This window comes from Megascapheus bottae, chromosome 2, assembly GCF_031878675.1.
Source record: "Megascapheus bottae isolate mThoBot1 chromosome 2, mThoBot2.hap1, whole genome shotgun sequence".
Classification (NCBI taxonomy): Eukaryota; Metazoa; Chordata; class Mammalia; order Rodentia; family Geomyidae; genus Megascapheus; species Megascapheus bottae.
The window spans coordinates 52,579,635-52,589,412 of NC_143510.1; positions in this window are offsets into that span (position 1 = coordinate 52,579,635).

Here is a 9,778-nt window from a genome sequence, read left to right on the forward strand (position 1 = left end):
TTGTTCTTCAGTGGAACCCAAAGATCGGTCCCCGCCCCTGTCGTCCCGGCCACCACCCCCCCCCCCCCCCCCCCGCCGCCCTGGGTAACTTGTTCCTGAAGGCCTAAGTCCAGTTAAACTCGTTTCCCCCGCAGCCTGGGAGGGGCCGCAGGCTAGGGTGTCAGCCTTCCACTCCCTCCTGGCTTTGGCCTTTATCCCTTTACTTTCACGGAATTCTACGTCGGATTAGGCCGACGTCCTTACAGGGCCTCTGGAATCTGAGGGGAGGGAAGGAAAGTGAACTTGGGCGACTACTTTAATATGCCTCCATTGAAATAAAGCAAAAATACCAGAGCAATGACTGTTAGGATCTGAAACACTGGAGGGGCGGGGAGAGTGGGGACGGGAGTTTGGCCTAGTGGTAGAGTGCTGGCCTAGCATGCACAAAGGCCTGGGGGTTGATTCCTTGGTACCACATACTTAGAAAAGCCAGAAGTGCTGCTGTGGCTCAAGTGGCAGAGCACTAGCCTTGAGGAAAAAGCCCAAGGACACTGCTCAGACCCTGAGTTCAAGCCCCAGGAGTGGCAAAAAAAAAAAAAAAAAAGTTCACTGGGCCCACACCTTGCCTTCCTTTTCATTCTCCCAACTCCTTGATTTGTATCTGGGGCCCAATTCATGAGGCCTCAAAACTCACTTAAAAACCATTTGTGCCAGACATGGTGGCTCACACTTGTAATCCTAGCTACTCAGGAGGCTGAGGATCGTGGTTCGAACCAGGCCAGGCACTAAAGACCCAGAGACTCTCTAATTATCACTAGAAAATGGGAAGTGGGGCTGTGGTTCCAGGGATAGGACGGTAGCCTTGAGCTGAAGAGCTCAGGGACCGTGCCCAGGCCCAGAGTTCAAGCCCCATGACCCACAAAAAAAAAAAAAAAAATGTTGCATACAGGCAAAGTTGTTTTGTTTCATAGTGCCAATCGTTGGAGCTTGAACTCAGATCCAGGCTAGTGCTCTGCCACTTGAACCACAGTGCCACTTGTATCTTTTTCTAGATACAAGTTTCATGGACTTTCCTGCCCAGCCTGGCTTCCAACTGCGATCCTCAGATCTCAGCCTTCTGAGTAGCTAGGATTATAGGTTTGAACTACCAGCAATGGGTTTAGGCAGAGATTACAAAACAAAACACCAAAAGAAATAAAGCAAAGCCTGGGCCAAGAGTTTGGCCTAGTGGTAGAGTGCTTGCCTAGTATGCACCAAGACCTGGGTTCTATTTCTTGGTACCACATACATAGAAAAGCCTGAAGTGATGCTGTGGCTCAAGTGGTAGAGTGCTCACCTTGAGAAAGCCCAAGAACAGTGCTCAGGCCCTGAGTTCCCCCCCAAAAAAAAATGATAGAAAGAAAGCAAAACCTATTTTCACATAATCTATCATACCTACACTTTCACCTCTTCAGATACTGCACCTTCTAGTGTTCTGTTCTTGAGTTGTAATTAGTAACAGATGAGAATGTGGGATGATGATACCTTTCCAAACGGGTGACATACATGGGTCTTGATGCAACTACCTGAGAAATCATTTTCTAAAGGTCCAAAGGACCTGCCTCTGCACCGAGGGTGAGGGAGGGAAGATCTGAAAGAAGCCTCTGTTTACCACTTAACTCTAGGCCACCCTCCACCCCCAGAGATCCTGCCCAGCTCTGGGGTTGGCAGGAAGTGAAACTCAATTGTCTGCTTAGTAAATGGTAGGACCCTGGCCGGAAACACACCCCAGCGTGAAGAGAGGAAAGAAGAGGCCAGGGGAGAGCAGGCTGTTGTTTTTTCCTTTCCCTTTGTTCATTGTGGTTTCTTTGCTTCTGGCTTTTATGGTGTGGTTGATTAAAGAGATGAGCACCTGGAACCTTAGGTAATAGAAGCCTCTTCCTTAGATGTTTCTTGCCCTTTATTCCCCTCCTCCCCTCCCCAAGAACTGAAAGGGTAGGTGTGGTGGAACACAGATCTCCAAGAAGATGAAAGAAGGCTAAAGGAAGACTGATTCTCTCTTGTTCCTTATTACAGAAATAAATTCACACTCTACTTTGGGTTGTTTTTTGTTAGTGTTGACTTGTCCTGGGGCTGGAACTCAGAACTGTTGTCTGAGCCTCTTTGTGCTCAAGGCTAGCGCTCTACCACTTGAGCCACAACACCACTTCCAGCTTTTTCTGAGTAGTTTGTAGAAGAGTTTCATGAACTTTCCTTCCTTGTCTGGCTTCTAACTTTGATTCTCAGATCTCAGCCTCCTGAGTAGCTAGGATTATAGGTGAGAGCCTCCAGCACCAGGCTCTCTAAAGTTCAAAAGTGTCTTAAAAGAATAACATTTAGGAGCCAGGAGCTTGGCAGAATGGTAGAGTGCTTGCCTAGCATGCACGAAGACCTGGATTTGATTCCTTGGTACCACATACATAGAAAAACTCTGGAAGTGGTGTTGTGGCTCAAGTGGTACATAGAGCTCTAGCCTTAAGAAAAACCCTGCTCAAGCCCTGGGCCCAAGCCCAGGACTGGCAAAAAAAAAAAAAAAAAAAAAAATAACATTTAAAGCTGGGATGTAGCTTAGTGATAGAGTGCTTGCGTAGCAGGTGTGAGGCCCCAGGGCCAATCTCTAGCAACACAAACAGGAATATCTCTAACTTTCTATAAGGATTGATGGAAAGCACAGTTATAGACCTATTCTTACTTAATTTGTATGTTTGGAGTGGCTCAAAACAGAGGTTTATACACTTCAAGTCTTTTCCATACAATCCATAGCCGATCTATATTTTTGCCTGTACTGTAGAACCAAGTATGGGATTTGATATATATACTTGGAAAGTGTTTGTTGAAGCTTGAGTTGGTAATACTTGTCTGTAATCCCAGTACTAGGGATTTTAAGGCAGGAGGATCTCATATTGAGGACAACCTGGGCTATGAGGAGCTCTGTCTCAAAAAGTAAAGAAAAAAATGCTGACTAAGGAGTCATACAGGAAGAGGAGACAAAGCTTTGTTAACAACTAAGAAAGTCCTGTTAAGAATGAAGGGTGGGGGCTGGGGAGTTAGTGGTAGAGGGCTTGCTTGAGGCCGTGGGTTTATCAACAGAAGAGGAAGAAGAGAAAGATGAGAGCTAGTGCCACTGTTGGTTTTTTTTTTTTTTTTTTTTTTTTGCCAGTCCTGGGTTTGATCTCAAGGCTTGAGCACTGTCCTTGGACTTTCTCAAAGCTAGAGCTCTACCACTTGAGACTCAGCACCACTTCTGGCTTTTTTCTGTGTATGTGGTACTGAGGAATCGAGCCCAGGTCTTCGTGCTTGCTAGGCAAGCACTCTACCACTAGGCCAAACTCTCAGCCTGTGCCACTGTATTTTTTTAAGACTTGAGGATGAGACCTGGAAGGGACACCAGAACGGAGAGACAAACCATATTCCAGTTTCTGCCAGGGATCTCCTCACATGTCATTACTTAGCAATGAACCATAATCCTCAGATCTCAGCCTCCTGAGCAGCCAGGATTATGGGTGTATGTGTCTGGCACCATCTAATCTTGAAATAATGGAGACCTGCTTAGGTCCCTCTCTTTCCACTAGAGGGCCTATGTGTTCATTCATTTTCCTCTCTGACCCCCACCAAAATATAACACACACACACACACACACACACACACACACACACACACACCCCTACCTTCCATTTTCCTCTCTGACCCCCACCAAAATATAACACACACACACACACACACATGCACACACACCCTACCTTCCAGCCAGGACTTTCTCTGTTTCCACCCCAGACGTAAGAGGTGTGGCAATTCTAGGAACCCCCCAAGACCTTGTTACCTCGCCCTACTTCAATGAAGGGTAGGAGGGGAGTTAGTGATTGGGGCGGGGCCAAGGAGCAGGATATCTGGGTCCCATTTCCTACCAGTGAGTCCCCAGGCCTCTCTTCCTTGCCTCACCATCCATGCAGTCACAAGAACGTTGACAGCTCCCTGGCAGATTCCAGTCAGAAGGTGAAAGGCTTTCAGCCCCTACTTTTTGGCCAGGGCCTTCTGCCCCAACTTCCAAGATCAAGAGGTAAAATGGGAGGTTTGGGGCATGGAGAAAGTGGGCACAGACTTGAGTTCTGGGCACGAAGCCTGAAAAAGAGAAGGTGAACCCGGAGGAGAAAATGGAGGGGGGGGAGGCGGGGAGGTTGTCTCAGGCAGTGTGAAGCGGTGTGGTGCCTTGTGGACCTCAGGATGTAGAGTTTGGTGCTCTGGTTCTGGTGGGATCTTCTGGAAAGTCCTGGTAGGTGTAAGGGAGGAGGCCAGGGAAGTCTGGGATGCCAATGAGGAGAGCAGAGCCAGCTGATTGGCGGGTGGATGGGCAGCTGGCTGCCCAGTTGTTCTTATCAGCAGCATTCTCCCACCCTTCCATCTTGGCCTCTCAGATTAAGGATGAGGAGAGAAGCTGTGGGTAGTTAGGAGATTGAGAAATAGACGCAGAGCTGCCCCAGGCGCGGGAAAAGGTCGAGGAGGAGCGCAGGAAGTGGAGAAAGCAGCCCCGGCCCCTTAGCCCTGGAGACGATCGAGCCCGGGTTCCCGTTGCAAACCTGGGTGCTGAAGTTCCCGGAGTTGGGGGTTCGGGAGCGGCGGGCTTGGCAGGCTGGGTGGGAGGGCGGGCAGCTGTGTCGTCAGGAGCGGGGCGGCCCCGTCTCCTGGCCCGGCCCCTGCCGCCCAACCCCGGCTCCAGCTCCAGCGCCGGCGCTTCTGCTCGGACCGCGCGCCCTCCGCGGGCCAGGTAGAGACTCCGCGAGCCCCCCACCCTTTGCACGCTCCCGGGGCGGGAGGGTGGGGGCCGCGGACCGGGACACCTCACAAATTGGGTTAGGGCTGCGACATCGAGAGGGAGGAAAGCTGACAGCTGGAGAGGGTGGCCAGAAAGGTTTGCGCTGGGACGCAGGGGGGCTGCCCCAGGGCTGGGCCAGAACCCCACAAGAAGTGATTCCCCAGACCTGCCCCCCCACCCCTCCTGCGCACCCTGAGGGGGGGTGGAGCTCAGGTAACGGGGGTGGGGGGGATCTGAGGGATAGGAAAGTCCCTTTTGGAGCCCCTACAGCGCCGCAAGGGTGGAGAAGGCGCCTGGTTTGGCCTCCAGGTTCCCAACTTCCCATCTCCATCCTTCTTACACCTGTCACCGCCAAGTTTTCGAAAATAGCAAAATGGAATCCTCCCTGGCGCCTTTAGATAGGAGAGAGGAGCCTGACTGAGGAAGAAATGCAGTATTGGTGGACATCTCTTCAGCCTCGGCATGTATAATCAGCCCACATCCCCCAAGCATGCCAACATCGTAACTTCCTCCTGCCCTGCGCAGTAACGTCCTCCACAGAGGAACACGGGTTCCAGCCCTTTTCATCCACGCTGTTTGCGGAGACTTAATGCATTTGGAGGCTTCGAGCTAAATAATGTCCTCTTGGAGATCCATTACCTAGTGATCACTAGTGACAGAGGGTCATTTATACCTGGTAGAGAAGAGGGAGAGCCCTCCTGATATGGCTAAGGAACTGGGAAGTCCAGGTAGTCTGGCTTAGGCCCTCAAATATAAGGAGTGCCCACCCTTTAGGGTTTTCTGCTGAAACAGCTTGATTGTCCTAGGATATGGCTAATCCTTGCGTAAATGGCCAGCTTAAATGACTTGGCATATGAGCAATGAATGCAAAAAGGAAAAGGAAACTTTAAACACATTTGGCACTGGTTTGGAAAATAGTATTTATCTCTTGCTTAACAGCAGTTTTACCATTTGATGTTTAAACATAGATCTCGAGAATGAGAAGCACCAAGCTTTGGTGGAATCAGTTCAGTCTGGCTGTGATCATGAGACTCATTATTTCTCTGGGCCTCAGTTTCCTCCTTTGGAAAGTTATGAGGGCCACTCCCAGATCTGAGGGTGTTCTAGGATTCTTTTCCTTCAAGTCAACTTCTTTCTTTCTCCTTCCAAATTGGTAGAGGTAAGGAGGGAAACCAGAGGAGGCAAGGGTGAGTCACAAATAACTGGCAGGCGGGTAGCAGACCCCACCCTTCCAGCCCTGATTTTGCCTGGACTAGCCCAAGTTATAGCCTCAGGGTTGGGACAGCTAGAGGATAGCATTGGACTTGTGCCAGGTGTTTTCTTTTTTCTTTTCTTTCTCTTTTTCCTGGTATGGTGGTTTGAACTCAGAGCCTCTTGCTTTTAAGCATGCTACTTACTTGACCCATACTCCTAGTCCTTATTCCTGGTGTTTAAGCCCCTATTTGCAGCTCTTCAGCTCTAGGAGCAGTTAACTTCTGGTGAGCAGTCAGGAGGAACAACTGAATAGATCCCAGGAGTCCTCAAGTCCAAGGCCACAGCCCAGTTGATGTCCTTGAACCCTGAGCGTTGAGTTTCTACCCAACTTATTATCTTCCCAGAGGCAAAGTTCAGGATTCTGATGATACTACGTGTCTGTACCTGACATGTCTAAAAAGGGCAGGAAGTTTAAAACTTGGCTTTATCACTGGTAGAAGTCCCTAGAATTTCTGTCTTTCTGGCTCAAAGGCATCATTTTCCCTGATAGCCACATGTTCCTCTTTAGGTACTCCCTCATATACTAAAAACAGCTAATGTTTATTGAATTTTTACTCTTTGCCCTGGAAACACTGTATACATTGTTTATGTAACCTTTTCCTTTTATAAAAATATGAATTCTGCAGGCCGGGAGTTTAGCCTAGTGGTGGAGTGCTTGCCTAGCGTGCACAGAGACCCAGGTTTGATTCCTCAGTACCACATACATAGAAAAAAGCTGGACGTGGTGCTGAGGCTCAAGTGGTAGAGTGCTAGCCTTGAGAAAGTCCAAGGACAGTGCCCGGGCCCTGAGCCCAAGCTCAGGACTGGCAAAAAAAAAAAACAAAAAACGAATTCTGGTTGGTGTCTTATTTCTCTAGATACCCATTTTTACTGATGAGAAAACAGATTGAGCTGGAAGTACAGCCCCAGTGATAGAGCACTTAGCTAGCTTGCTCAAAGCCCCAGTATAATCCCCAGCTTAAAAAAAAAGAACTTGAGGTTTAAAGAGATGAAGTGACTCATCTGAGAGCTGGGATTCTAACCTATTTCTAATTCAAAAGTCCATTCTTAAACTGGGTGTGGTAGTATATACCTGTAATCCCAGCACTCAGGAACTGGAGGCAGGAAAAGCAATTTGAAGCCAGTCAGTTCTATATAACAAGATTCAGGCTAGCTTGAGCTACACAGCAAGACACTGTTTTCAAAAAAAATTTTTTTTAATTATATTCTTGCGGGTGCGGTGGCTCACAACTATAATCCTAGCTACTCAGGAGGCTGAGATCTGAGGATCAAGGTTCAAAGCCAGCCTGGGCACAAAAGGACCTGAGACTTTTATCTCCAATTAACCTCTAGAAAATGGAAAGTGGGGGGGCCGGGAGTTTGGCCTAGTGGTTAAAGTGCTTGCCTAGCATGCATGAAGACCTGGGTTCGATTCCTCGGTACCACATACATAGAAAAAAGCCAGAAGTGGTGCTGAGGCTCAAGTGGTAGAGCACTAGCCTTGAGAAAGTCCAAGGACAGTGCTCAGACCCTGAGCCCATGACTGGCAAAAAAAAAAGAAAATGGAAAGTGGGACTTGACTCAACGGTAGGGTCGTAGTCTTGCATTGAAGAGCTCAGGGATAGTGCCCAGGATCAGGGGTAGGATGGTAGCCTTGAGCTGAAGAGCTCAGGGACAGTGCCCAGGCCAAGTTCAAGCTCCATTATCCCCCCCACCAAAAAAAATTACATTCTTGAGGCAGGCCTGGTACCTGTTATCTATCATCCCAGAACTCTGAGGTGAAGAGAGGAGATTAGGGTTAGTCTGGGCTAAATAATGAGACTTTGTTTTTGTTGTTGTTGTTTTGTTTTTTCAAGACAATCTTCAGTTGGTTGTATAGAACGTATCCAGGTTTAAGACCTAGGATCCAGGGATGAGCAAGAAATAGTTGGATAACTGTGGGAAGAGATAGGGATCCAGGCGCCAGTGGCTCATACCTGTAATCCTAGCTACTCAGGAGGCTGAGAATTGAGGATGACAGTTCAAAGCCAGCCCAGGCAAGAAAGTGCATGAGACTCATTTATCTCCAGTTAACCACCAGGAAAATCTGAAGTTTCACTGTGGCTAGTGCTCGATAGTAGAACATTAGCCTTAAGCAAAAAAGCTCAGGGACAGTGCCCAGACCCTGAGTTCAAGCCCTGAGACCAACAAGAAAGAGAGAGAGAAAGTATCTTGTTTTCTCTCCTTGTTATTTTCTCTCAATTACCTATGGCTCTGTTTCAGCTTTCAGTTTTTAAAACTTCAAAGTCATGTAAGTAGGTATCAAGTGGCTCATGCCTGTAATCTTAGCTACTAGAGGCTAAGATCTGAGGATCATGAAGCTAATCTAGGCAGATAATTCAATAAGGTTCTCATTTCCATTTAACCAGCAAAAAGCCAGAAGTGTAGCTATAGCTCAAGTGGTAGAGTACCAGCAGAGATCTAGCTAGAGTGAGAGGCCCTAAGTATAAGCTCCAGTACCACGGCATGCGCAAGGCATACACACATACATATACCTTCCTACATGAGAATCCACAGTAATAATTAGAATTAAGCCAAACAAACTGTTGCATATGCATTAGATCTGTTGAGAGCAGAAGCTGGATTATAGTCATTGATGAGGGCCAGATGGGCAGTCTTTTCTCCAGGATGTTGTGTCCTAGAACCCCCTTCCAAATGTTCCCAGAGAGCCCCAGAGGCAAGAATGTTGTGTCCCATAGAGGTGGACAGCAGAGATGTCCAAGGAGTTAGCTCTGCCAAGACCAGGGAAGGGTGTTTCCAGGCAGGCAGAACATCAAGTCTCATGGCCCTGGACAGCCAAGAACTTGGCATACTTGAGGATTAAAATGGAGGGCAGTGAGACTAGAAAGCAGCGTGGGACCGGGAGAGAAGAACAAGAGAATACAGAGTGATAGACAGAGGCCCTCCCATGTGGTCCTGGGACTACAGCCTGGACTCCTCCATGTATCAACCACTTAAGGAAATCCTAGTCTGTTTTAGCTCCAGCTTTTTCATCTTTAGTGTTTATATCAATACTTTCCTCTCTCATAGGATTTGACTTTGAGTTGGTTTGTGGTTGTTGTGAGGCAGAGTCTCGCTATGAGCCAGGCCAGCCTACAGTTTGTCATCCTTCTTCCCCCAACTCTTTTGTGCTGGATATTACAGGCATTCACCTTCATGTCCCGCTGGCTTAGATTTGCCCCACTTTATCTTTTTTTTTTTTTTTGCCAGCCCTGGGCTTGAACTCAGGGCTTGGGCACTGTCCTTGACCTTACTCAAGGCTACCACTTGAGCCATAGCACCACTTCTGGCCTCTTCTGTGTATGTGTAGGTGTACCAAGGAATCCAACCCAGGGCTTCAAGCTTGCTAGATGAGCACTCTATCACTAGGTTACACTCCTGGCCTTCCCCCTTTATCTTTAAAGTATTATTATCAAAATTTCATTTGTGCTGGGCACGATGGCCTGAGGCTGAGATCTGAGGATCAAGGTTCAAAGCCATCCTGGGAACAAAAAGACCTGAGGCTCTTATCTCCAACTAACTTCTAGAAAATGGGAAGTGGGGCTTGGCTCAAGTGTAGGGTGGTAGCCTTGAACTGAAGAACTCAGGGACAATGACCAGACCCAGCAGTAGAGCTGTAGTCTTGAGCTAAAGAGCTCAGGGACAGTGCCCAGGACGAGTTCAAGCCCCATGACTCACCAAAAAAAAAAAAAAAAAAA